A 27,465-nucleotide genomic window follows, 5' to 3' on the forward strand; every position below is an offset into this window, starting at 1 on the left:
TGCCCGGGGCCGGGGTCTGTTGCTTCCTTTTCTCAGAAATAAAGATTTATCTTGGAGCTCGGATTTCAGTCCCCGGAGGCGCTCTCGCGGAGCAGCGCCGCCAGTGAACGGCTCCTCTGAACCTGGGGTGCGGACAGAGAAAGTTTTGACCGGCCGGAGGGCCTGCGGACGGACGGCGCTGCTCTGACCGCCGAGGCTGCCCCTGACGTGGGCGCCCGCGGTGCGTGGCCCTGGGGGCCCCGCCGTCATCTTGCACCTTCAGTTCTGGGGTTTTGCTTTGTGTAGCAGTTGTGCTTTCCACAGACGTGGAGATTTTCCCAGAAACTCCATAGGCAGCACTTTCTCCGCTTTGCTTCAGCCGGGGCCCATGTGATGGGGCCCTTAGTTTCTTTTCATCTGAAGGGGAGGAAACTTCAGCCCTTTTGACTTCGGCAAGTATCCTTGTTTACGGCACCTACCCAGTGAAGGGAAACTAATGAAGAAGCTGTAAAATGCCCCCCCCCCCCTTGTGGCATTAAAGCTCTGCCTGGGAATGCAGAGAGAGAGAGAGAGAGTGAGAGAGAGAGAGGAACTGAAATGCTACAATGGACCCGCTCAAGAAAGAGTTGTGCTTGTTCCCTTCTGCATCAGCTCCTGTAAGCTGTCCAGGTTTTCCTGCCTGCAGCACGTTTTCTGTCAACCCCCTGTGGTCTTTCTTTTAAGAAATGCGGTTCATTTCAGAGCACAAAGAGGTTTAGATTATGCTGCTGAACTTCATTGGGAAAAAAAATTGCTGCTAAGTGAATGGTTCCATTAAGGTTCCTCTGCAGGCGTTTGAGCAACACTGCGCTCTTCCGAGGGAGGATTCTCTGGGCCTGTCTAGAGCTGTGACGGCTTTAAAAGTCAGCAGAATTGAAGCAAATCTCAGGACCTCACTGGATCGTGTTGCTGGTGGCCTCCAGCTGAAAGGAAGGAAGTTGGCTTCCTTGTAAATGGAAAGTAGGGAAGAAGGGGGGAAGTAGGGCTGGTTCCAGGAGGGGCCTGCTGTGCTCAGTCCTTTTAGCTGTCTCAGTTTGGCTTTCCTCTGAAGGACTTCGATCAGGTGTATAGGAATTTGATCCTTCCCAGACACAGATCTCTTTCTGGAGGGGAGCAACGAGTCAAAAATGGTTGTCCAAAGTAAATTAACTTGGGCTGGTTGAGGTTGCCGGGCAGTCTGCGCTGTGACAGGTGCAGGAGAATTTCTCTCCAGTCCCTACTGCACCTTTCTCCCTGGGAAGTCAGGATGGATTAGCATCCTGGCCTTTGTTACCTTGCTGTGTGGAATTCCTGCATTTTCCAGACCTAGAAATCCCCTTCCCGCCTTAATAGGAGAACTGTTTGCCTAAGCTGGAATCAATAGAGTGACCAGGGGAGGTAGTGCGTGAGGATAAAGCCAGGAATTTATTTTGGAGAGACTTAGGAAAATGTTGATGATGCTGGGGTTCTTGACGCCCATTGGTTGGCCACCAAGTTCCTTGGCTCTCTCTCTCTATGCTGCTATTAATGTGTAGTATCTCATTCTGCAAATGAAACAGGATTCTTATATTCAGAAGGAGAGCTAAAGTTTTCAGCTGCATAAACTGCTCCCCCGAAGGGGTAAAGGTGAGAAGTGATGCATTTGCAGTGTAAGGGCGGAGAGCAGCAGTATATTATAGCTGTATTAGGAAGGATTGTCAAGCATGGATTCTCCAGAGTTGTGCCTGGCAACCATTTCCCTGTGTGTTGGTAGTGAGCAAGGTTTTGGCAGGATTAGATGATTCAGCATGGACATAAACACTCTCTTACGTCCTAAGTATCCCTTAGAGCCTGTCCAGCCAGCAAACAGGAGGGAGTATTAGATATAACTCTGGATCCTACCAGTTCAGAGTGGGCAGCAATCAACAGAGCCAGAGTATGTTCTTTATTCTTCCAATCCTCCAACAATTATTAAATACCTATTAGAGATAACAGAGTGTCAGTCTCTGGAGATGACAGAACTATGAATAAGGTCTATTTCCTGCTCTTGGTTATTCACATCTAGCAAGGGAAATATATACGCAAACAAGTAATTATGATGGTGTGTTAAATGCTAGAACAGAGGTATGTATAAAGTACTTTGGAAGTAAGAGGAAGGGTAACTGTGTCCCCTTGGGGTTCACTGAAAGACTTGACAAAGGAGGTGACTAGGAGTGTGCCTTTAGGGATGAATGGGATTTGGTCAATTGGAGGAGGGTGGGGAGGGGAGGAGCCAGAGGGAATCAATAGCATGTGCAAAGGCTTGAAGGTGTGAAAGTGAATGGAGGTGTTTGAGGAATGTGAGTAGTTGGGTGTGACTTAAGGGCTAGAGTTTTGATGGGAGCCTATGATACTGTGAGGGACCCAGAGTCCTGCTTGTGAAGATTCTTTTATGGCTTTGTTCCATGGGCAGGAGGGGAGTTAACCATTGAAAGTTTTTTAAAAGCAACGGTTAGGGTGCTTATGAGAGGGAACCAGTCGATGTTTCACATCTCACATCAATATTTCACATCTCACATTGATATTTCTCTCCCTCTCTTTCTCCTTCCCTTCTCTTCTCTCTAAAAATAAATAAATATATATAAATAAATCTTTTTTAAAAAGCAACAATTAGTATGCCAATTTTATTAATTCATATTCGTCGTCGTCGTCGGCAGCCGTCCGTCTCGAGAGACGATGGTGTAGCTTCTTAAGAGTCTATCTGCACCGCCGAGAATGGCTGTGCAGTCCGACTCGGGAGTGACACGGTATCTGTCTCCTCCCGTGTTGAATCGACATCTTGCGATGTCGCTGGAGTGTCCTCTCCAGTGAAGCTGAAGCTACAGAGCCTGGGCAGGGTGATATGGAGGGTCTGCTGTTGCCCATGCAGCAGACCCCCCCTCTCTTCGCAGCTGAAGGATCCAAGGGAAAGACGGAGTCAATACAGCTTGGCTTCAGGTGCGCCGCAGGAGTTGCCGGTGTTGACTACAACGTCAAACCGCCTTAGGGACTCCGGCTCCGGATTTTCTGTCGGGGTTTACTCCCCTAGCCTTTCCCCTGAAGAGGTATGCCGCAAGGCAGCGGAGGTTTTTTGGAATCAGAGTTTTCCTTCTCTGATTAATTCATATTAGTGATTGGAATACTTACATTACTGTCTGGGGCACCCTTTCCGTTGTACCAGAGTACTTATGAAGCTAATAACACGGAAACAAAGAAAACACAGGTGCATTGTTTTGAGGGCTAGTTCATCCAGATGATGATAAGGGCCAGTCACAAGGTTTCCCTCTCTGTAGATTGAGATCGTTATGAACATAAGTGGAAACTAAGAAGGAACAGTTAGAGAGGTAGGAGAAACAGGACCTGACTTTTCCTAGGCTAGAGGCAACCTCTACTGAAGGAGCAGGCCACATCAGGGCATAGTTTTAGGTTTTAGAGAGGAGGTTTGAAAAACAAACATAGTCTGTATTTATGGTGGTTGGTTAATCAGAAAGCATAATATGTAAATTGGTTCAGGTAGAATTAGACTTTGTTTTCACAAAGCCCTAAAGACTAAATAGTCTTTCCATGCCAGACTGAATTAGGAATAAAAGAGAACATTCACATTTCAACACTGGTAACATGGACTATCTGGTACTTAAAAACTTAACAGGTGTCATGGGTTATAGGAAGGTGATTGGAACTGCTTTTTGTTCATCATATCACAGAAAAGAAATTATAAAACTTACTGCACAGAGATTTAGGAGTGAAGGATCTCCATATTGTTAACGCACAAAACCAGCAAGGCAGCAAAAAGACACTAGGCTTTAAATTTCTTTAGTCTTGTGCTCCAGTCCTAATTCTGCCACTTGTTCTGTGTGACCTTGCAAAAGTTGTTTATCGTCTAATCTTTGGGTTTTTCATCTGTTAAAATAGGGATGATAATACTAACTCCTTGGCATTCATGAGAATATGAGTGAGCTGTTGGCATGTATTAGGCCATTATGTTTAGAAAAACCTTCATGTATATAATACTTTGTATTTTACAAAGGAGTTTTCTGTTCATTATCTTATTTGATCTTTATAATATCCTGGAAGGAAAGTATTATACACATGCATAAATTTAGGCAGAGAGACTTAAATTATTTGTTGCAAGAGCCAAGGTCCAGACTTCTAGATGAAAGTTTTACATTGTGTCACAGAAGCAAGTTTTAAAATCAGAGCAGTGACTTAAATGAGATAATTATGAAAATGCTAGTATCATATTATAATTAGTTTTTAGTCTCTGAACTGTAAGTCACACACCTTATTTGGCCTACATTTCCGAATCTGTGAACTGTGGAAAATTTGTTTTCCCCTGTGGGAGAGGTTTCACGGTATATAAATTACTTTCAAATTCTTATACAAAAGCAATGAGGTACAAAGTGATAAAGTTTTGTTAATACACTGGTTGGAAGATATAGGCTGAGGATTTGGTGGTGTTTACCTAAGTGATACTCTGATGCAATGTCTTGATTAAATGTAGACTCAGTTTTTAAGTTCCTTTTTAGACCACAACACTTGAATTGCAGTGGATGGCTTCTAGACAGAACAATAGAGTAATTGCTACTTCTGGACATGGACACTGTCAATTCGGAAAGTGAATCAAGTCTTTCTGCTGGGAAATCACAAGCTTTGGCTACGTTCATGCTGTTGAAATCATAAAATGTGTGCATATGCTAACAGTGCTTATGGGAGCTACTGCTTTCTCTTGGACTTGCTTGGCAGTTGACATAATACAAGTCAAGGAAATGAATCAGCTGAAGCCTTATTGTCCTGGTATTTTTTAGTGCCAATTTCAGTTTTTAGAGCTCATGGTAGAAAGAATGCTTAAGAGTATATATCTGGGAACAGAAACATCCCAAGATCAAAAATTACAAGTAAACAATTATGGGTTGCAAAATGAGTTTGTTGTGATTTCTCAATGGTCTTGAAAACACCCAGGCTTTCTCCCTTTTACTAAATAAGGTTTGCCTTTCTAGCTTCTGGTAATTATTATATGTTGAGCCACGTGTGAGTTGCTTGTGTGGTGTGCTAAAGCTCCTGCTTTTGCTCTTCACAGTTTTGATTGGAATTTAAGCCTGTGTTGGCTTGCTTCTACCAGTAGCATTTACTAATTTCCTGGTCTGGAGGAGCCCTTTCAGGCCTCTTGACTTGGCTTGCAATATCTAAGAATGTTTAGTCCAACTCTTTTTGTTACTGCTAATAAATATTATTTTTCCCTCCAGAACTTCCCAGTTCCAAAATAAATTACAATGAATCTCTGATTCTTTGTCTCCAGCTTTTAGGTCATTCTATAATTTGACTTGCTTTGCATACCTAACTATGTCAGTTTGTTAATGCCCAACCACAGCTCTGCTGCGTTTGGGCAGGTCTCAGTGTAATCCTTCCCCCAGGTCCTCATACCTGTTCTGTGCTTTTATGTTCTCTCTTCCTGGAATGCCCAATTTTTTTTTTTCTGATTATTCAAATCTTCTCTCTCTCTCTCTCTCTTTTTGTATTAAAGCTAAGGATAAGACTTGCATCCTCTGTGTAGCTTTCTTCCATTACTCTTTTAGACATTGATCTCTCCCTTTCCTGATCTCTACTCTCCGATGTTTACTTCTAACTTAGTCTCTTAACATATTCTTGTCTCATGTCTTCTCGAATTGTTCCCCTAATGAGCTTTTATGTGCATATCGTGTGGGGGCTTTTTTTAACTTAAAAAAGAATTTTAACTTTAAAGATTTTATTTATTTTTAGAGGGGAAGGGAAGGAGAAAGATATGGAGAGAAACATTAATGTGTGGTTTCCTCTCATGTGCTCCCAACAGGGGGACTTAGCCTGCAACCCAGGCATATGTCCTGACTGGGAACCGAACTGGCAACCCTTTGTTTTGCAGGCTTGTGCTCAATCCACTGAGCCACACCAGCCAGGGCTTTAATTGAATTTATTGGCGTGACACTGGTTAACAAAATTATACAGGTTTTAGGAGCATGGTTCTATAATACATCATCTGTACAGTGTATTGTGTGTTTACCACCCCAAGTCAAGTCTCCGTCCATCACCCTTTATTTCTGCTATGTGGGGACTGTCTGTACTTCTTTTATATGTGGTTAATTGTCAGGGTATTTCTCTCAGGAGGAAGGGCAGTCATACCAGCACTTTTAAGTTATATTTTTAAAATAACTTCCTTCTCATATTATAAAAGGATGTGTTTAATGTAGAAAAAATTGTAAAAATACAGGAAAGTATGTAGAGCTTTAGATAGTATACCTTCCTTAATTGTGTGTGTGTGTGTGTGTGTGTGTGTGTGTGTATGCAGGGAGGAGGATGGAGGATGGAGAGGTAGGCAGACCAACACAGATATGCTCTCCCTGGAGAGAATGGAGTTCTCAGGGATACACCTTGTTTGGCCAGCCTGGGATCTGATACCCTGTGCTTATTTCCTTCTGCATGACCATGTGTCAGTCATCAGGGATGTGCCAGTTATCAGGGACGATTTGGGTCGTCACCTAGGATAAGTTAATTAATTGGTCATTCAGCATCTTTCTTTTGGGCAAGGGCTTTGCCAGCTGTACTGCTACCATAGCAAATTCCAGTCATGATTTTTATTCAGAAAGGTGGATGTTCAAGAAAAGAATGAGTTTGCTTGACGTGTCTTGGAGTTTTCAACCTGCAGAAGCATGTTGGATTGGAGACCTATGGGAAGGGATTTTTATTTTTGGCTGTGATTTTTATTTTTAGTCAGTCCAAAATAATGAAATAAGCTTACTTTGTACACTGTATGCTACTAGTACCTAGAGAATATGGGCTGTTCGTAAGGTTGGAGTGTTGGATATAAGGGAAGGAGAAAAATGAGGCAGTGAAAGTGGGCAGGACTAACATGTTGACTGACTGAGTGTGTTGTACTGTATAGAGTTTGGACTTTATCCTACAGGCTTTTAGGAACCATTGAAGGGTCTTTGGCAAGAAAGGCTATGATTAGATTTACATTTTAGAAATACTTCTCCTCTGGTGGCAGTGTGAAAGAGGATTTAAGAGAGTCAAGATGAGTGACAGGAGGCTGTTACAGTAATTTAGGCAGAGAGTGATTAGAGATTAAACTAAGGTTGTAGAAGTATTACTGTAGTAAAATGGGCAAATCAAGAAATTTTAAGGGGTAAATCCATGTGTTTTGATGACTAATTGAATGTGGTCTATTGCAGGGAGAGGGAAGAACCTTGGGTGACTTGCAGGTTTCTGTCTTGGGTTCCTGTGTGGGTGGGTGGTGTTGTTAACTAGCATAGGGAGGGTAAGGGAAGGAAGGTTATTTGTGGTGACATGGTGACAGTGCTGGTGCTAGGAAAGTTACTGAGTTCAGTTTTCATTGCGGTGTGCTCCAGGTTTCTGTGGGATGCTTGGCAGAGGTGTCCAGCAGGTAGGTGGTTGTATTGCACATCAAGCTCAGAGAGTTACAGACAAGGCAGTCATCAGCTCATTGAATCAAAACCAGAGGCGTGGACAAGAAGATTGCTTAGCAGTGTGTCTACAGTGAGAAGAGGTTTGAATCAAAAACTTGGAAACTCCAAGGGAAAAGTGGTTTGGAGAGCAGAGGAAGAATAGCTCCTGAAGGAAATTGTCTATCAGTAGGGTGTGGCCAGAAATGTAGGAGAAACAGGAGAAGCAATTTCAAGGAGGGTATGCCACACAGTGTCAGATTATTTGAGGTCCAGCAAGAGGAGGACTTTAGGCTCTAACATAAAGGTCACCTTTACTGGAGCATTTTCAGTAGAGCTGTGGGAAGTGCATCCAGAGAGCAGTGGGCTGGGAGTGAATAAGAAGTGCAGAAGTGGAGTCAGTGAGTTTTGAAACCTAGATTTTGAAGAAACAGAGAGGAGGAAGGCATTATATAGAGGGAGAGGGGAGTTTTGTGTGTTTATTGTAACAAAGGAGGACTTAAGTGTGTTTAAGTACTGTTTGGAAAGAATCAGTAGAGAAGGGGAGATATAAAAAAATTTAAAGAAAGGAGAGAATAATTGATGGGAGCATGGGATCCAGAATTTAAAAAAAGAAAACATCTGATGAGAAAGAGGGAGGAAGGCAAGAATGCAGGCAGTTAAGTTGGTTGATTAGAGGTATAGGAACTTGAGGGAATTTCCCCTGACGGCTGTTATTCTTTCTATGAAATAGGAAGGGAAGCTATCTGCTGAGAGCAGAGGCTGTGTCTGTGTGTGCACACATGTGCACACATGTGCACACATGCACATTCTTTCCCTTTAGCACCAGAAGCACTCAACAGCCTGGTTGTAGATAAAACTGAGAAGGCAGGCAGATGGATTGATCCAGGATCAGAGTTTTCCAGCATACGTTTGATGGAAGAATAAGGGGTTCCTTTAAAAAGTGTAACATCTACTTGATTGTTCTCTCACTTCTATCATTTCTCCTACATCCCTGGTCACTCCCAGCAAAACTGTAACCTCCTTCAGGGCAGGAACCATTTATATAACTTTTATATCCCTTTATAGCATTTAGTAAAGTGCAGGGCAAAAATTCTTATCTATTTTTGACTTAATCTGACGTGCGGTCGGGGTACCTTGACTTGACATAGACTCTTCTCACCTGGGATCTTTAATCATCTCAGTATCTGATATGGAGAGTGCAGGATTCATTGGCTTGAGTGTGACCTCTAGGCTTAGCTTCACTTGCTCTCCTCAGGGTAGTTGAGGTTAAAACATTTGTGCTTTTCATGAAGACCATGGGATTAGTATTCCCTATTATATTTGGACCAGGCTTTCGAAGGCCCAGGTTCTTTGAAAGACTAGACAGAGTGGCTATTGTGGAAGATGCAGCCTCCTCCGCGTGTGTTTTGGCAGGCGGGCAGCGAATGTGACGTGTTTGTGCTCACGACCCGGAACCCTCTCCACCGTAACAGATGCAGTATCATCACTGCCTTTTAGATCATGATAGTGTCCTTCATAGTTTACCTGACCTTTATATCTAAAAGAGTTTTAGTTACCCTTTTCTTTGTCCTCTACTTGCTTATTGTTTTTCGCCCTCAGTCTATCTAGTGTAGAGGACATTTCCTAATGTATTAGGCCGAATTCAGACTGACTTAGGTCTTACTCCCTTCTGGCACGCTCTGCAGCCTTTGATTGTTAAGTGGCATGTTCCCCGCATTGTGGCTTGTTTTTTGCTCCTTGTTTTGTAAATTTGGACTCTGTATCAAATAAATTTGACATGAGTCACTTCAGGGAGTGGAAGGTGTGTCTCCACTAATTTGGAGAATCTTTGATCTTGTTTCAGTCACTGGTTTGGCTTATCTGGTACAGTTTCTCTCTGTGTCCTGTAAGAGGGTGTGTGTGCGTGTGCGTGTGCGTGTGTCACAGTTAGGTGTCCCTTGCCTCTGGTTTCATATATTGCAGTGGAAGGTCTAGTCCAGGGGATGCCACTTTGCATCTATAAATTCCCACTACTATCCTTGTCATCACCATTAGCAAAAATGCCTCTATTGTCAGCTTCTTTGAATGTAGTATAGTATCTAACACGGAATAAATAGAGTTCATAAACCCTCTGTCTGCCCTCTAGAAGTTTGCAGTGTACAGCAGACAAGACATTACAAATGACAGAAACAATAAAGAATGTGTAAGCAGTTGAACAAATAAAGGATGGCCCTGTTCATTTACTTATCATGTTCACAGCAGAAGATATCCTGAAAAAGAGACTTAGTCCACAGAAAGAGGGGAGTGACAGAGACAAGATCGTCTTTGTTCCTATGAGGATGGCAGGGGAGCTGCCATCTATGGCTCTTTGGTGCCAGGCATTTTCTCTATAATATCATTTCTAGTCATACAGGACCTTATTGCCATGTTCTTTTTCCACATAGCCAGGACAGGATCCTAATGGGGCTCACTCTCTGGGAACCTGTGGCTGAAGTGGTAGGCAGGGAGACACCTGGAAGACGTGGTCCTCTGGTCCAATGTCTTTGTAATGTGAGGAAAAACATCCCAGACCTACTGCAAACATGCTTGTATTCACAAACATCACACGTGAGCCATGAAGTAGTGTTGGATCGGAAAGTTGGTCTGGCCTGATCTGGGGGCACCTCTAAGGGGTGAGAATGAAGGACCTGTCCCAGGCTCTGTTGGTTAGTTTCCCAAATGGAAAACATGGACCAGACTAGTTTAGTTGGGGTGCTTTGAGAGGCTCACATCTCTCAGAGGGCAGGTTCATTGTTGTTATTGTTAATTAGTACATTAACAGTATTCATGTAACACTGCCTTTATTAGGAAGAACGGGGATCTGCCAGGACCTGGAATTTCCCTTCACCTTCCCTGTGGGGCAGAAGGAGCATTAGATTCCCAGCTCTCAGGCCTCCTGTCTCTGATCATCCTGTGGGTGGTTCCTAGGAAGGGGTGAGGCAGTGGAGGCCCTGGCGTGAATACGCTTCTGAGAAGGGATAAGAGGCAGTGTGTTAACTCACGGGTGGTGTGTTAATAAGAGATGATAGGTGTGGGGCTAATATTAAGGGGCTAATAAAGGCAGAAAATAATTGTTGCTGTCATTAGCTGCTTCCCTTTGCCTGCGTATGTTGTGTAAGAGCAGAGCTGAAACCCTTGCATTCTTTTTCTTCTCCTTTTCTTGATTAATTTCATTTTCTTGTAAAGATGTATAATACCCTCAACAGATAGGCTTGTGATGATACGGAAAATTAAATGAATAAAACTTGCAGAGATTGGAAAGCTAAGCGGTGATTTGATTATGGTCTTTAAGTATAAGAAGTGTTCGTCTTGCAATTCATCATAAACCAAAACTGCCTTGTAGCATTTCTTTGGTTTTTGTTACTTAAATTTTTGTGTTTATTTGTCTGAACTTCCCATCCTAATTGTGATCTTGTTGAGGGTGTAAGTGGTGTCAAATGAGATGCACATGATATAATTCATGAATTGAACCACTTTGCAGTTGGTTGGTGGTCAGATTTCTTTGTATTTCCTATAGGTCTGCTCCCAGACCTGTGCCATGAATGCCTTCCTCATCTATCCAGAAACCTTTTTCTTCTCCTCTTCCTCCTTTTCTTGGCTGCATCTCATTTTCTGAGTTGTGAAGATGTATGCTGCTTGCAACTTCTCAGTGATTCCCATTGTCTATACATTAAAGACCAAGTGTGCCGCACAGTTCGTGATGGTCTAATCCCTGCCCACTTCTGTAACCTCATTTTTCTTGCATTTTTTACTTGTCAGGTTGAAGCTATGTGCAGCTTTCTTAGCATGCCAGGCTGGAGACGATCTCTGTGTGCCCATGTTGTGCTCCCTCTCTCTGCCTGGAATTCCTCTTTCACTTGTTAACTTCACCTGCCAGCAAATTCTAGTTTACTTATTACTCTTCAGGCATTGTTACTGTTGGGAATCCTTTCCTTACCCTCCCTGCTCATGTGGTTAATCTCTTTCCCCCCTGCTACCTCTGAAGGTTATATCTATTCTGATGTGCACATCTAGAGGATTGTGGTTTGGTTGTTTATATGGTTATCTCCTCTCCGCACTTGGTTTTCTAGCCTTAGCGCAGTGCTTAACACATACAGGTGGCTGGAGAGATGTTAGATGAATGAAGGCTGCATGCACAGATTTGTTATAAATGTTCACTGCATGAAATCAATCTAAAAAGTAAGAGGATATAGCATAAAATAATAGTAGAAAATTCAGTGAGCCTAAGGGTAATAACATTATTAGGTTGTTAGGATGGTATATCATTTTTGCTTCTGAAGAATTTCAAGAAGAAAATAGAGCACTCTCATGGATAGTTTAATTTTTCATTTGCTAAAGAGAACCAGATATTCTTCTGTGGATGCCTTTAGGTCTCTGACTCTGATCTGAATATGTGGCTAGGATTCCGTATGAGATGCTTCTTTACTAGTGCTTTGTGTATACTAAATATGTAATCTATCCTTTTCAGGAGCTGAAGGCCAAAATGTTATAATCAGATTGAGAATTGTAATGTGCAGAATATAATAAAATCCCCTATGTGATCTTTTAATTGCCATCTCATGGAATTTTAAAACTATAAGCCCGTAACCTTTATTTCTCCAACTCACTTCCCCTTTTGGAATGTTGTAATTTTACTTCACCTTACTCCTGGAACTCCCTGTTATCATTTCATGGATACTTACTTTGTTTATTGCCTGATTCTTTCTCCTAACTAAATGGAAGACTTGAGAGTGAGGTTTTTGTCTATTAACTCTTGTATCATTCACAACCAGAAGAGGGTCTGGTATATAGTGGGTGCTCAATAAATAGTTGTTGAATGAATGTACTAGAAATGGTCAGTTCAGCTCACTCTTATTCCTTATAATGAGGCATGGAAAAGTGTAATAACTTGTTCAAGGTCATATAACTAGTTAGTGTTAAAGCCAGATCCCCTTATCAGATGAGTAGTGTTTTGTTTTTTTTTCAAAGATTTTATTTATTTATTTTTAAAGAGAGGGGAAGGGAGGGATGAAGAGAGGAAGAGAAACATTGATGGGTGAGAGACAGTTACATCGATTGATTGCCCCTTGCATGCACCCAAACCAGTAACCTTTTGCAGGACAGTGCCCAGCCAACTGAGCCACGCTGGCCAGGGAGAGTGGTGTTTATTTTTTTTGTTTTTTTTTTTTTAATGAAATCATAGTTAATCACAGTTCCTTTATGTAATTTGATACTGATGTGTGTTATGGGCTTAACTGTAGATCCCTATGAGCAGGCGGGGCAGTAGGGTGAAAAGTATTGTGTATTGAGCCTGAACGAAATGCAAGGTACTTTATCTCATTTAATTACCACAAATGATATCCTATGACAGTCCAGTGACATTGGTAAGTCACAGATGAGGAAACTGAGGCCTAAGGAACCTAAACACTTTCCCTGGGGATCGCACAGCTAGTAAGACTGAACTGGATTTTAAACCCAGGCCTGATTAACTCTACTTGGCAATAGACCCTCTTACCTTAAGTACAATATAGTTTTTGAATTTGTGGTCTGATTTGCTTTAAGATTTTCAAGTCAGACTACTCTTGAAAATGGTCTGATTTGAACTGCTCAAGTAGAATTGCAAAAATTGTTTCCTGAAAAAACCCTGTGGAGCAGTGGGGGCTGTGGTAATAGAGAGAAGTCTAAGAACAATCCTGTGCTGTGGGGTAGTGCTGTATATCCCCACTCAGTTATATCACATATAATTCAATTTCAGACTTCCTTTTTAACCCAGGCATCCAGGACACCTATAAAAAGGTGATTATGTCACGGTCTTGTGTATTGCAACCACCTCTGAGTGTGTTAGGTAGTGCTCTTAAGCACTAACAGAGACAGTGCCTAAAATGTAGGACAGGTAGGCAGGAGAGGACTGAACTCAATTGAAACTAGCTGTTTCTGTAGTAAGTAGGCAGAACGTAATTACCTGTGTTGCTCAGAGACCTGAGCTGAGAGTGCAGGTAGGGAGAGGTCGACACCCATTGTCTTTGGTAGAATGATGGGAGTAAATAACCCTTAGTTTCCAATTTAGTCCAGAAACATTTGTTTACCATTTGGAGTCACAGTGGTGATACGGACGTCCACTTTGCTCCTTGTCACCCCTTACAAGCATTACATTATTTTCATTAAGAGATTCCCTTATATATCAAAGCGATTCATTTTGAACTCCTGTTCAGCTTCCTCTCAGATAGCTTTGTGTAGCCTGCCTTAGAAAGGAGCAGGGAGATTGAGCTGAGGTGGCCCCTGAGGGAAGAGGGAGGATGGAGGATTAGTAAAAGTGTCCGAAAAACAAAGGCTTAATTAGGAGGCTTTTCTGTCTTGGGAGTTAAGGTTGTTTCCATTAGCTGATTGCTGAGATGGGTGTAGAGACCCAGGAGGAGGAGGAGGAGGAGGAGGAGTTGTAATGAGAAGTAGAATAGCTAGGCACTCAGCGGTGGTCGCTTGGTTGGAGGACCAGCAGCAGCACCTGGGAACATTTCAGAAATGCAAAATGTTAGGCTCCACCCCAGACCTGTTCAGTCAGTTTCCATTTTAGCAGGATTCCCAGGTGATTCTGTGCTGAGTTGGGCTTTGGAGCCTGATTGACCTGGGATTGAAACCTGGTTTGGCCATTTACTAGCTGTGTGACCTTGAATAAATTATTTAGCCTCTCAGTGCCTCAGTTTCTTATCTGCAGAATAGGGGAACTCACTTCATAGGGCTGTTGGGAAGAGTAAATGAAATATAAGTGTGTTTTGCAATTGGTGGTATCTTAGATTTAATAAGATTTAGTAATGTCTGTAATGTACCAAATACTTAGTCTGGCACTGAGTAAATAAATAATAAATACTATTACTAATAATTAAATTAGTCAAATTTATATGAACCAAGAGCCTTTCTCAATTTCTCTCTCTTTTCTCTCTTTATCTCTCAACGAGTGCATTTGTTTGCAATCTTATAAAACTGTAGTCAGCATGTATATACTCTATTGCTGTACTCAAACTTATGTGGTGAAAGGAAATCAGGAGACTTGTGTTGGATTCCCGATTCTGCCACAAACTTATTTGTGGCTTTGGTTAAGTCACTTTACTACTTTGAGATAGTTTTCTTACTGTAAAAATGGACAGGGAGGAATTAGACAAAATTTATGAGGTCTCTTCACTGATTCATTCAATACATATTGACTGAAATAAAAAAATTTGGTAGAAAACCATATCTAGGGAATTGGTTCAAAAGTACTTGTTCAAGCAGGTTGGTGTGGATAAGAAAAAGGGGTTTGAATCTTGGCTCATCTGCATCCTGGCTACATTATATTGGGCAACTTAACCTTCCTAAACATTGATTACCTCATTAGTAATGGGGTGAATAGTTCATACCTTGCAGGGATGTTGTGAAGTTTGATTAAGATAATCTGTATTAGCACTAGCATATGTGAGGCATACAGTGGATGCTCAATATACATGAGTTCTCTTTCCTTCTTTCTGTTCATCCAGGAATGGTTAGAGAAGCATACCATATTCGAAAGGAGTAAGAATCTATACTGGTCCTAATGTCTTTTTTTCCATAATGGTATCCTCTTTGTTGGGAGATTAAAATTTGTAGAGAAAGAAATGTGCATATAACCAGATCCTGGCATTTTAAAGTAACCCACCCTTTGATTTTAAATTAAAATTTCTTTTGAAAATACATAGTTTATAGTAGGATAAAGATGGTGTATTAGTGTCCTGGGGCTGCCATAACAAATTACCACAAATAGGGTGGCTCAAACAACAGAAATTTACTGTCTTACAATCCAGGAGGCTAGACGTCTGAAATCAAGGTGCAGCAGGATTGGTTCCTTCTGAGTGCTCTGCTGGAGAATGTGTTCCAGACCTCTTCACTAGCTTCTGATGGCCTTTGGACTTGCGGATGGTGTTCTCTCTCAGTGCCTGTACATCATTTGTATGTGTCTGTGTCTGTGTTCAAATTTCTTCTTTTTATAAGAACACCAATTTTATATTGGGTTAGGGTATACCCTAATGACCTTATCTTCACTTGATCATTTGTAAAGGTCCTATTTCCAAATAAAGTCACATTCACAGATACCGGAGGTTAGGACTTCAACATGAGGGGGGAGACACAATTCGACCTATAGTAGATGGTTCAGTTACTTTCTAACCTGGAGAGAAGAGCAAGTATGAAATTAACTTTTGCTGGCCTCTTTAAGACTTCCTACTAAGATTCTCTTCTTAGGGACACAGGAAGACTCCAGGTTCACCCCTTTGTCCTGCTAATTCTGCACTTTGGTTTGGCAGTATTTTTTTTAAATTTATTTTTTTATTGTTTTTCTATTACAGTTGTCCCACTTTTTCCTCCATTGCTCCACCCCACCCAGCCCACCCTTTCTTCCACAGTCAGTCCCCACCTCGTTGTCCATATCCGTGGGTTATTTATACTAGTTCCTTTAAGTTTGGCAGTATTTAGGAAAGAAAACTGAGATGGACCTGATTTGTAGCTTGATGGGAGATATCTCCCTTTTATGAGCTGAATGGGTTAATAAAAATAATAGTAATAAAAATAGCTCTCATTAGTTGAGTTTTTACTATGTGCCAGGGACTATGTTAAACACTTTATGTACATTAGCCCATTTAATTCTCATCAAAACCCCATGAAGTAGATCTTATTATCATCATTTTACAGAGGAGAAAAGTGAGGTTCAGCTAGTGAAATAAATTGTCCAAGGTCACACCTAGTAAAGGTTAGAGCAGGCATTCAAATCTGGCTCTGTGAGACTACAGAGCTTCAGCTCTTAGCCATGGTATTGTACTTCCCTTTCACTTCCTTGAATAGAACTGTCGGACCCAAGTCTCCTTCTTTTCTATAAAAACTCCTAGTTCTGGAATCATGCCTACTGAAAGGGTCAGAGAGGTGACCTTTACTTACATTCTTGTAAGTTCTTATTGTTTGTGAGTAGGAAAGGGAGTGTGACTTCAGTTGGCACTTTTTACCTCGTGGTTTAAGTCTTGCCAAGAGGCCCTAGTCAGGTGTGGGACATTTTGAGTTTCTTTAAAACAAAACATACTGTTCTAAAACTGAAGATGAAAAAGCATAGGCCTATTACAATTACCTAAGGTTATTACTATTTATTACTATTATTATTACTACAGAATTACACATGCTCATTGTAATTAATTTAAGCAAAGTTCTTTTCTGTAGTATTTCCACCTAGTCCCCACTGGTCAGGGTGACCAGCCAGTAGTCAAGGTTTAGCTTGTCTTCTTCCAGTTTTTTTTATTGTACTTTGGACCTGCCCCTCCCTCTCCCTTCTTTATTCCTTCATGTTGGTCATGTTTCCTCGTGTCTCAAAGCCTGACCTCTTTTGTTTATTTATTTATTATTTCTGAAGGTGACATTCACCTGCATGCCTTGGGAAAAGCAGTCTTGTATTGTGAAGGGCCATGTAGATAGGCTGTAGATTATATGCCAGTATAACATAAAGCCAAAATTCCTTAGTAGAAGACATGACCCTCCACATCCCCGCTCCTCACTGTGTTTCTTGCCTTAGACCCCTGTAATCCTTTGATGTAGTCATTCATTCCCTTCTGCACGCAGCTTACTCACACTCCAGATTGTTTCTTGTCCATGTGCCTTGCTCACATTACTGTCTCTGTCTGAAAAGTCCTCTTAAACCTACACTGTTGAAAAATGTATCCTTCCAGACGCACTCCACATTTTTTTTTAAAGATTTTATTTATTAGTTTTAGAGAGACGGAAAGGAAGGGAAAGAATGAGAGAAACATCAATGTGAGAGAGAGATATTGATCGGTTGCCTCTTGCATGCCCCCAACTGAGGACCAGGCCCACAACCCAGGCATGTGCCCTGACTGAGAATTGAACTGATGACCTTTGGGTTCACAGGCTGGCATTCAGTCCATTGAACTACACCAGGCAGGGCCCCACATGTTTTTAGTGATGACTTTTTGAGCTCCTAAAAAAAAAAAAAAAAAAGATTTTATTTATTTATTTTTAAAGAGAAGGGAAGGGAGAGAGAAAGAGGGAGAGAAACATCAAATGTGTGATTGCCTCTCGCTTGTCCACAACTGGGGACCTGACCTGCAACACAGGCATGTGCCCTGACTGGGAATCGAACCAGTGATCCTTTGGTTCACAGGCTGGTGCTCAGTCCACTGAGCCACACCAGCCAGAGTTTGAGCTCTTTTAAGTGAATGAATTAACTACTCTCTTCTCTCTTTTAACATTCCATGCATATGTAATTTATTTTTATGCCATTTATTTTTAATGCAAATGTTTTAGTATGTTTATTAAGTTAACCTCATTATGATTACTGTCTTTATGTAGACAGTATTCATTTAGATTTACCAAATATTTATCTTTAAAAAAAGTTCTTTTTCCTTTCTCGTAGCATGTTCAGTCTTCCCTTTGGGGTGATTTTCTATCTGCCTGATATTCTGTAGTACAGTCTACTGGTGATAAATTCTTAGTTCTTTTTTATTTTTTAATTTATTTTTGTCCACTGAGACATTTTATTTGCATGCGTGTATTACATCCCTAGTAAAAGAGTCCTAGGATTTTTCCTCCTGTGTGTTTTCATCTTGCTTTTTCATGGTTCATGATGCCCGCTTAGGTTGTTAGTACAATGACATCAAACTGAGGGGACAGAAGCAGATTGTTCTGCCATTTTTCTAGGTTTTTGAGTTGCACATCGAATCTGGGGCTGATTACTCTGCACTTGTTCAATCTGCCTGTGAGGCTCACAGCAATTTTGCCAGCTCTATGGTCATCAGTAATTTCAAATTGGCCAATGTAATCATGCTTCATCACCACAGTTAGAAACTGGATGATGATTTTGGAGCATGGGCTAATAAGAATCTGGCGTTTGCCTCTTTTCGGTATTGTTGATACTCTTGAGAGCATCAGCCAGGACATTCATGCGCACTGTTAATGGTGGCACAGAAAGATTGTGGAAAGAGCAGTTCTTTTTTTATTGTTGTTGCCATACATTTGGCTTACTTTTTGGGACTTTGTTTGGTACTTAGCTAGAGTCATCCCCTTTCTTGTAAGATCTTTCCCCACCTCTCCTAGTGAAACCCTACAGGTCTTTGAAGCTCAGCTCAAATTCTCCCTTTCCCATCAGTACTCTGAGAACCATACCAACCCTGTGATAACTCATTCTGCTTCTGAACTCATAGCATTAACTTCTACCACTCAATGCCAGTTGCCATGTAATGCTGTATTTTCTTATTTGTTGTTTAACTTCCCGCGTAATCCAGTACTCCTGGTGCTCACAGATGATGATTTCGTCTTTCTACTCCTCATCTTGCCTAGCACAGTGCCCTATGTGTAGCAGTTATTCACCAAAAGTTGGTGTGATTGATTTTCTCAGTACTTGACACACCTTTAAAGATCAGGTGCTTAGAGTCGGAAGCCCGGGGGAACATTCCACTAATGACATCACCTTGGCTGCCTGTCTGGATGGGGTGTGTGCCACTGAGAGGAGTGCTGGCAGATGAAATACTTGTGTAACAGGTTATGTTTCTTCCTCTAATGAATGGGATTCAGACTCCACATTGGGGAAAAGAGATAGCGCGCGTAGGAGGAGGGCTGACAAGGGGATGGAAGGGAGGATGCAACGTGGTTATACATGGGGACACGGCTTTATTAAAAACATAAATAAAAGAATGGTGTAATACTGAGAGAGGCTTCTTGGAACCAGTAGGCTGATGAGACAAACCAGCTTCTCTGGTGCAAACCAGTTATTAACTGCCATTTATTTTCTTTACAGTAAATCTGTACCACCTAGCTACTTTCTTATTAGGGTGAGTCTGGAGAAAGGGCTTGGTTTAGAATTAGGAAATCCAAGAGAGATGCAGAATAGTCAGAGTGAGGTAAGGGGTGGAGATATTTCTTTCTCTCATTGGTCTTATCAGCCCTAGATCTGAGGGGTTACCAGGATCTCCTTGCATTTGCTGGTAGGGGTTGCTACTGGAGTGGTATAAAACCTCTCATTTCTACCCCTACTACTCCCTTTTGCCCCATCTTGCTTTCCTCTTTCACTGATGCTCTTCTACCACACACAATAGATTGGTCATCATTCCCATCTCTGAGGCCCAGGTGTGCATTGGACCACCCCATTGTTCGTTGCCCAGATCCTGAATGTAATTTCTCTATCCTCCACTCTTCTGCCTTCTCCAAATGGTAGGAAGGGAGAGAAAAGGTAATGGAGTGTGATAGTTTTTTAAGTCTTCTGTAGCTTAAAGGGCAGAATGTTTTGATTGCTTGATTCAGGGGTCTTTGGGCTTCCTAATAAGAGGATCTATTCTTTTGTTGAGTAATGTGGACTCAGAGAGTCTTGTGTTGGGGGTTGGTATCTGCCTCTGAAAGGGAAAGATCACTTTTGGACTTGATTTTTCCCCCTCTATTAGTGGATATCTCATTATCAGAAGATGAGAACTGATGTTGCTTTAGACAGTTATAAATACAGCAGAACTAATACATTTGTAATGATCTTTTGGTTTTGAAAACATCTTTAAAAAGTAGTTTTTGGCTAAACGCTTTCCTACTTTTTGTGGGATGACTTTGCTACATACTAATTCGAAGGAATAACAATACTGAATGACTTTTTGTAGATCACTAAACATTATGATGTTACTGAGACTGTCTTGGTGGAGAGAGTTTTGGTCCATGGGAATAATGTGGGTTTTGGTGTCTACTTCTTTCTCTCCCTTCAGACAAGTCTTCCTACATGTCCCATTATCTGGCTTTGGGTGGGATGAACAGTGGGAAATGTGAGTATACTCATCTCATTGTTCAGGTCGTTGCTTGGGTGCGGTTCTGCGGAGCTTCCTCCGAGAGCTGACTCTTCCACATTATGGTGGTGTTCTTGTTTTTACATGTCGTATTCATTAACATCCTTGGCATTTTGAGCACCATTGTTTGGAGGTATTAAGTTGGGACTGAAGAAACTAAAAATATTTTCAGAGATTCCTTGAGAGAAAGGTTTATTTCATTGGGCAAATCAAGTCTTCCTAGATACCATGACTTGAGAAGTAGAGAATTCTAAGCATATATTCCTCCTCTTTGACGTCACTGACTCCTCTGAATAACAGTCATTTGTCTTTCTGTCCTCCATAAGACTCTGAGCATCTTAAGAGCTGGGATAGCATCTCATTCATCTTTGTATCCCTGATGTGTAAGCCAAGGCCCAACTCAAAGTATTTATAAATGTTTGTTGAACTGAATAATGGAGGGAAACTTGAAAGGCATTGACTGCAGGCAAATGCATGTTTAGCATATTTGAGCTGGGAACTAATACTATAAAGAGGAGATAGGAGAGATGGGTAAAGAAAGGACTTTGTAGATAGGACATAGAAATTTTTATCACTTAAGCATTTCTTGAGAAACAGTTGTTTGCATACTTTTTTTACATGGAAAAACATTTGGAAATTGTGTTCCATCTGATTAGGTAATGACTTTGGATAACGCTTCTAGGCATTGTGACTTTTTTGTAGCAGTGGATACCTGCCTAGCCCTGTCAGGTGGAGGGATTCAACAAAGGGAGGCAGTGGGGAAAGAAAGCTTGAGCCTCTGTTAGCCGGGCACTGTGGATATATAAAGCTGTTATTTGCTATTGGCAAATAAGAAAGTCTCAGTCTCTTCTCTGGTTTGTGTTCCACACCCGGCCACAAGTTCAGATTGGGTGGATGCAGACTTTAGATATTGGGGTCACCAGTATCTGTTGGCAAATGTCCCTTGAAATTTCTCTGAGTATTGTGCAAACATTACTTTCAGGCTCTTTCCCTTTAGTCCATATGCTTTTGGTTGGTTTTAGGGCATGAGGTGCCTTTATTTCCCCCCTTTAACCAGTAAATATCTATAACAAGATAGACTAGGCTTGGAAGTTGTTACTTAGGGAGTGACTGGAGCCTGAGAGGAGCTAGGCTTTGCACAGCCCCTGCCTTTAGAAGGGAACAGTCATTTCCCTGAGCATGGCTTGGATCCTGATCCTGATTTCCTGTCTCTGTATGGATGTGTTTCCTCCCCTTCCTTCTGAAAGACATGGATATTTTTTCATTTCCTGTTTGATAGCTCATTTTTTGAGTACTAGGAGACGCTTGCTGACTATAAATCATTTGGTGTGCGGAGGCAGGAAGGAAGCTGCTTTTATTTTCAGCAGAATGACATTCATTTGAGGAATTAAAAGCATATAGATGAATCCAAGCTTCCTTGTACCCCTGGGAGAGACACAGGACCTAAAGGGATTGCTTTGATTTTCTTTCCTACCTGACCTGTGATGGTCGGGCCCCATCTCCCACTTCCATCAGAAAAGCTTGGTCACTCATGAGGACCTACATGCTGTGGATTCCACTCGTGCTACATCCTCTAGTCAGCCCTTTTGGTGCCTTAATCTACTGGGGAGCAACCATTAGTTCCTGGTGGAAGTAACACCACCCTTGGAATGGAACCTGGTAGGATGCCCTCCTGAGCCCTGGCTGAATGACACAGGCTGGGACTGGAATCTGTCTGTCTGTCCAGATTTCCTGTCCTCTGTCCTCACAGGCAGACCCTTCAACTTCCTCCCTGGGAGTAGGGAGTGGAAAGGGGTGAGGGGTGGGAGCCAGCTGGTTGATAAGTAGCTCCACCTGTGGTCCCAAACAGCAGCTTCTGCTTTTCTAACCAGGAGCTTCCTTCCCGTTCAGACTGGCCTGTTTCTGATCCATCAGGAGTGAGGTCAGAGAGGACTAAAAAAGAGAAGAATAGGGAGGAGAGCATTGTGATGCCCTTTGCTTCTAGTGGAGCTCTGCTTAGTGTTTGGGGAGCTGGGGTTTAATTTTGCAACACTAACTCTTAGATTTTCTTTCTTGACCTTGGAGAAGTTCTTAAAATTCTTACAAAATAGGACATGACTTGGTAGGTTATAAGAATGTCATTTTTGGGTTTTGTGGGTAACACAAACAGCTTTTCCTGGTTTGCTGGAATTTTACATGTTTAGGTAGGTAATTGGTATGTTTAAAGTTCTTACAGACTATTAGGCTTATAAGTGGAATTAGTGAGTATGCACCTCACTTGTAACAGTACCATCATGCCCCACTTAATGATGGGAGTATGGTCTGAGAAATGTGTCATTAGGAGATTTTCTCATTGTGTGAAAATCACAGAGTGCACTTATACAAATCTAGGTTGTCTAGTATACTGCACACCTACGCTAGATGGTGTAGCCAGCCTATTGCTCTGAAGTTTCAAGCCTGTCTACCATGTTACTGTGTAATACAACATGAATTAACTTAATCACCAGAGAAAACGATGCAGTAAGAGAGGTGGTAAACATGCCATGCCTGAGGTTGCTGCCAGCGTAACATGGCACAGTTTTACAGGAAACTATTTTTTATAAATAGAAAAGAGTACACCCTAAAAATGATAAAACATATAGTATATTAAGCACATAAACTTGAAACAATCATTTATTACCAAGTATTATGTACTGTACACAGCTGTATGTGCTATATTTCTATACACATGAGTAATGTGTTGTGCTACAGTGTTACGAAGGCTATGATGTTGCTAGTCAACAGGAAATTTTCAGCTCCATCCTAATCTTATAGGACCACGATTGTATATGCTCTCCTTTGTTGAGGGAAGTGTATGTGGCACATGATTGCAAATTCTCCCTTTTATCTCTGTTGCTGACCATGTACCTTTTCTCCTTGCTCCAAGGGTTTTGTGGTTGGTGGCTATTTTATATTATCAGATAATTTTCTACTTTAGGATGGGAAGCAGCATTTTACAGTGGAAAGGGGGTAGATATTGGAATCCTGGTTCTGGTACTTACTGGCTCTGTGACCTTGGACAGTCACTTAACCTCATGGAGCTATATGTGCTTTTTAAAATTCCTTATTTGCAAAGTGTTGGTAATAATAACTATCTTGGAGGACCTTCGTAAAGGTTAAATGAATTAATATATATAAAACATGTTGCTTGTCACATAGTAGGTATGTAATTGTAGCTTTTTTTATTAGAGTCATAATAACAAGTTTTTTCATTATGGTAAAGTATGCATAACATAAAATTTACCACTTCAATTGTTTTTAAGCGTATAGTTCAGTGACATTAAGTACATTTACACTGTTATGTGATCATGACTACTGTTCATCTTCAGAACTTGATCTTCCCAAACTTAAATTCCATACGAATTAAACAGTAAATCCCCAATCCCCTCACCCCAGCCCCTAACAAACATAATTCTACCTTTTGTCTTTATGAGTTTGACTACTCTAGGTACTTCATGTAAGTGAAATCATATAATATTTATTCTGTTGTAACTGGCTTATTTCACTTAGCCTTAATGTCTTCAAGATTTCTTGATGTTTCAGAATTTTATTCATTCATTTATTTACTCCTTATCCGAGGACATTATTTTTCATTGCTTTTAGTGAGAGAGGAAGAGGGGATGGGTGGGAGTGGGGGGGGCATGGGGAGAGGAAGAGAGAAAGAGAGAGAGAGAAACGTAGAAATATTGATCAGTTGCCTCCTCATAAGCACCCTGACCAGGAATCGAACCCATGACCTTTCAGTCTATGGGAGGATGCTCTAACCAACTGAGCTACACTGGCTGGGGCATAATTTTATTCCTTTTTAAAGCTGACTAATATTTCTTTGTATGTCGCCTTGGCTGGTGTGGCTCAGTGGATTGAGTGCCGGCGTGTGAACCAGAGGGTTACCTGGCCCTGAGTTGTGGGCCAGGTCCCCAGTTGGAGACAGGTGAGAGGCAACCACACATTGATGTTCTCTCCCTCTCTTTCTCCCTCCCTTCCCCTCTCTCTAAAAATAAATAAAATCTTTTTAAAAAATTCCTTTGTATATCTGTACCACATTTTGTTTATTCATCCTTTGATGCACACTTGGGTTGCTAACAATATGATCATTTTTAATAGTAATGTTGAATTGATTCTCTATAGTTAGAGCTCCCAAAGCTGTGAGGAAGAGGATGAAGTGAAGGAAGAAACCATTGCTTGTGTGTTGACTTCCTCTCTAGGTTTTGGTTGTGCCACCTATTTTGAAAGGAGCCTGACATATGATAGGCCCATGGGAGCCCACAGAGGGTCCAGATCTGGCAGAAATCAATGGAAAAAAACATTATTTCTCAGCCTGATTTTTTCCAAGGATAGACTGCTTTGTAGTACCTATAGCTTACCAGCCTTGCTTCCCTCCTTCTCTCCTCTTACTGTGAACGTACCTTTGTGTTGTCACATATCTAGACTCAGTTTGCTTCACACAGGTCAAGGGCTGAGGGGGAATTGCATTATAGCACAATGAATGGCCAGCTGCAGGCATGCCTGGGTTGCCAGGGTAGGATTTGTAGGATATATACACATACACGTGTATGTACACAAAGATATACATAATATACCCCTATGTATGTGCACGCACATACCCTATCATGGACAGTTGATACAATATAGAAGATACATGCTTGCTTTTGTTTCCCCTCAGTCCAGCTCACCACCAGAATAAGTCCTCAAGAAAGAACCTTAGCAGGAGGGTTTCTACAGCTTAGACAAGCTCTTGCAGTTTCTGCCAAAATTCTGAAGCGAGTAATCTCCAGCTATGACTTCTCTGCCCATCAGCAGGCCTGAGTTAGACCTGGAAACATCCAAGACCCCAGCCTTCTGCATCCTGAATTCACGCTGGACGTAGGGGATAGAGGTTGAGAAGGAGAGGCAGCCCCTCCTAACTCCTGGATCCTTATATGTGGACTTTCCTATTTGTTTTCAGGGGGTAAAGGTGGTTTTATACTGATTTGTCCCCAGTCCTGTCTCTGTGCGTAAGGGGACTGCAGTGTCATTGGGGTTTTTTGCCTTATTGTGTTGTGGATACAGGGACATATCCCCTCAGTGAACTTCCCCACCCAGATTGGCCAACCTTCATATTTCCTGCTTCAAACCTCCAATGCTCAGATACCAGTTTTCTTTCTTTCTTTTTAAAAAAATATTTAAGATATGTTTACTGATTTTAGAGAGATATGAAGGGTGGGGGGAGAGAAGAGACAACATCAATGTGAGAAACATTGATTGGTTGTCTTCCATACGTACCCCAACTGGGAATCAAACCTGCAACCAGGGTATGTGCCCTGACTGGGAATTGAACGCTTTAGTGTACAGGATGATGCTCAAACTAACTGAGTCACACCAGCCTGGATAATTTCATATTGTCAACATAATAGTGAATTAATAATTCTATATTAAATTACTAAAGATCACAGTATTAGCCATTTATGATTGTATGAGTACATATGACTAAAGAATTATGTTTGTGGTTTGTGAATGCCACTATAGGAGAGGATCTAAAAATGAATCTTAAAAAAAAAAGAATGTTTTGGAGAAACATAGATTAAATATGAATGACAGTAGGGGGCACTTGTATGACAGTGGAGCAAAGAAAAGTAGTGTTCAGTTTGATTTTTGAACTTTAACTTGTTCCTTGGAAAGTTAATATTTTTCTCTTATGCAACTTTCTTTAAGCAAAACTACCAGTTGGATTTTAAATATAAAATATTTGGCATAATCAAGAAGTTATATTTACTCTTTGTTGACTAAAAATGAATTTTCTTCAAGGTTTGTAAATATATTTTCTTTCAGGTACTCTTTGGCAAACAAGAATTACTGGATGATTTCATTCCAGTACATCAACATATATAAAGCTTTAAGAATTTGAAACAATTTGTTAGGAGCTTCAAATTCTGTATCAACAAATAAATTAGTACCACTCTAGACTGTGTACTATCTGTCATTCAAGAATCTTGTTGACACTTTCTCATATGAAAATTATGAGTGAAAACAAAACAAAAACCAAAACAAAATGAATGTACTTCATATTTATTTGAATAGAGGTACCAACAAACACTTGAAAAATAGCTAAGAAGGTTGAACCCTTTCCACTTCATTTTGTAGCTAGTGTTAGATAAACATAGCTTTTTCTTACTTGAATAATGATGCCAAAAGGTTCTAAGGGCCAAAGCAATCTTTGTGAGCTGTCTCTCTCTGGAATTTCTGATGAGAAACAACAGTATCCTTTTCCAGTTGGGCCCTGCACAAACCTACATAATTATGGTTATTCCATTTTCCATACATACCTTATATCTGGCTCTTCATCAGCCCATGAAAATGATGCAGAGCATGTGCTGATACTTCAGATTCACAGATAAAGCTTTAAACTAACTTTAACCATCTGTTTTATCATCTCCTGCTTGAATTAACAAAGATGCTTACAGTGGGGAAAAATAGATTTTTTTCCCCTTTGGTTTGCCCTTTACCTACATTTAAAATGTTATCTCCCTTTCTTTACATCTCAGCTACAAGGAACTAATGCCCTTCCTATATGTGCCTCGTGTTTTCCTACTTCCACAGCTTGCTAATGCTATTTTCTCTACCCCGATTTTCCTTTCATTTCTACATCTTATTTGTCCTTCCGCATTCATCTTACGTGTCACATTGCATGTGCGCGCGCACAGCCTTTCCTGATCCTTCAGATACAAGTCTTTCTGAGCTTACATAATATTATTTAAAGAAATTGACTTAAAAGTAATAGTAATAATAACTGACAGCTAACATTCATACAGCCTTTTGCAAAAATGCTTACATATATATTAACTCTTTTGAGCATCACAGATGGTTTATCATTTCTGTTTTGCAGCTGAGGAAATGATGGTTCACAGAGGTTAAGTCACTGGCCTGAGAGTAACACAGCCAGAACTGAATCTAAATTCTGTGATTTTTTTTTTTTTTTTCTGCTTTGAGGGCTACACAGATGTATCTGCTCACAGTACAGCTCGAAGGCCCCACCACCCAAGAGAAGGAACAGGAGAGGCTGCAGCCAGCCTGCTGCTCACGCCAGGGCTGAGCCGCCTCCTGCAGGGAGGGGCGAGCAAACGACCAGCCGGCCAGCGCTGGATGGTCGGGCCGCAGATGGTGGGGCCAGAGCAGATTTAGCCATCCATTTTCAGATGTCTGCAAAGAAAGTTCTTTCCACC

General features: G+C 41.2%; 1 protein-coding gene and 1 pseudogene across 1 annotated transcript in view; one reads left to right on the forward strand and one right to left on the reverse strand.

Annotated features, from left to right (window-relative positions):
- MACF1 (microtubule actin crosslinking factor 1) overlaps positions 1-27,465 on the forward strand; it is a 311,616-nt gene that overhangs the window by 689 nt on the left and 283,462 nt on the right. The window lies entirely within an intron of this gene.
- Positions 18,030-18,372, reverse strand: LOC150014653 (small ribosomal subunit protein uS8 pseudogene; annotated as a pseudogene).

Source organism: Furipterus horrens, unplaced genomic scaffold (genome assembly GCF_987537825.1).
Source record: "Furipterus horrens unplaced genomic scaffold, mFurHor1.1.pri manual_scaffold_3, whole genome shotgun sequence".
In the NCBI taxonomy this organism is placed as follows: Eukaryota; Metazoa; Chordata; class Mammalia; order Chiroptera; family Furipteridae; genus Furipterus; species Furipterus horrens.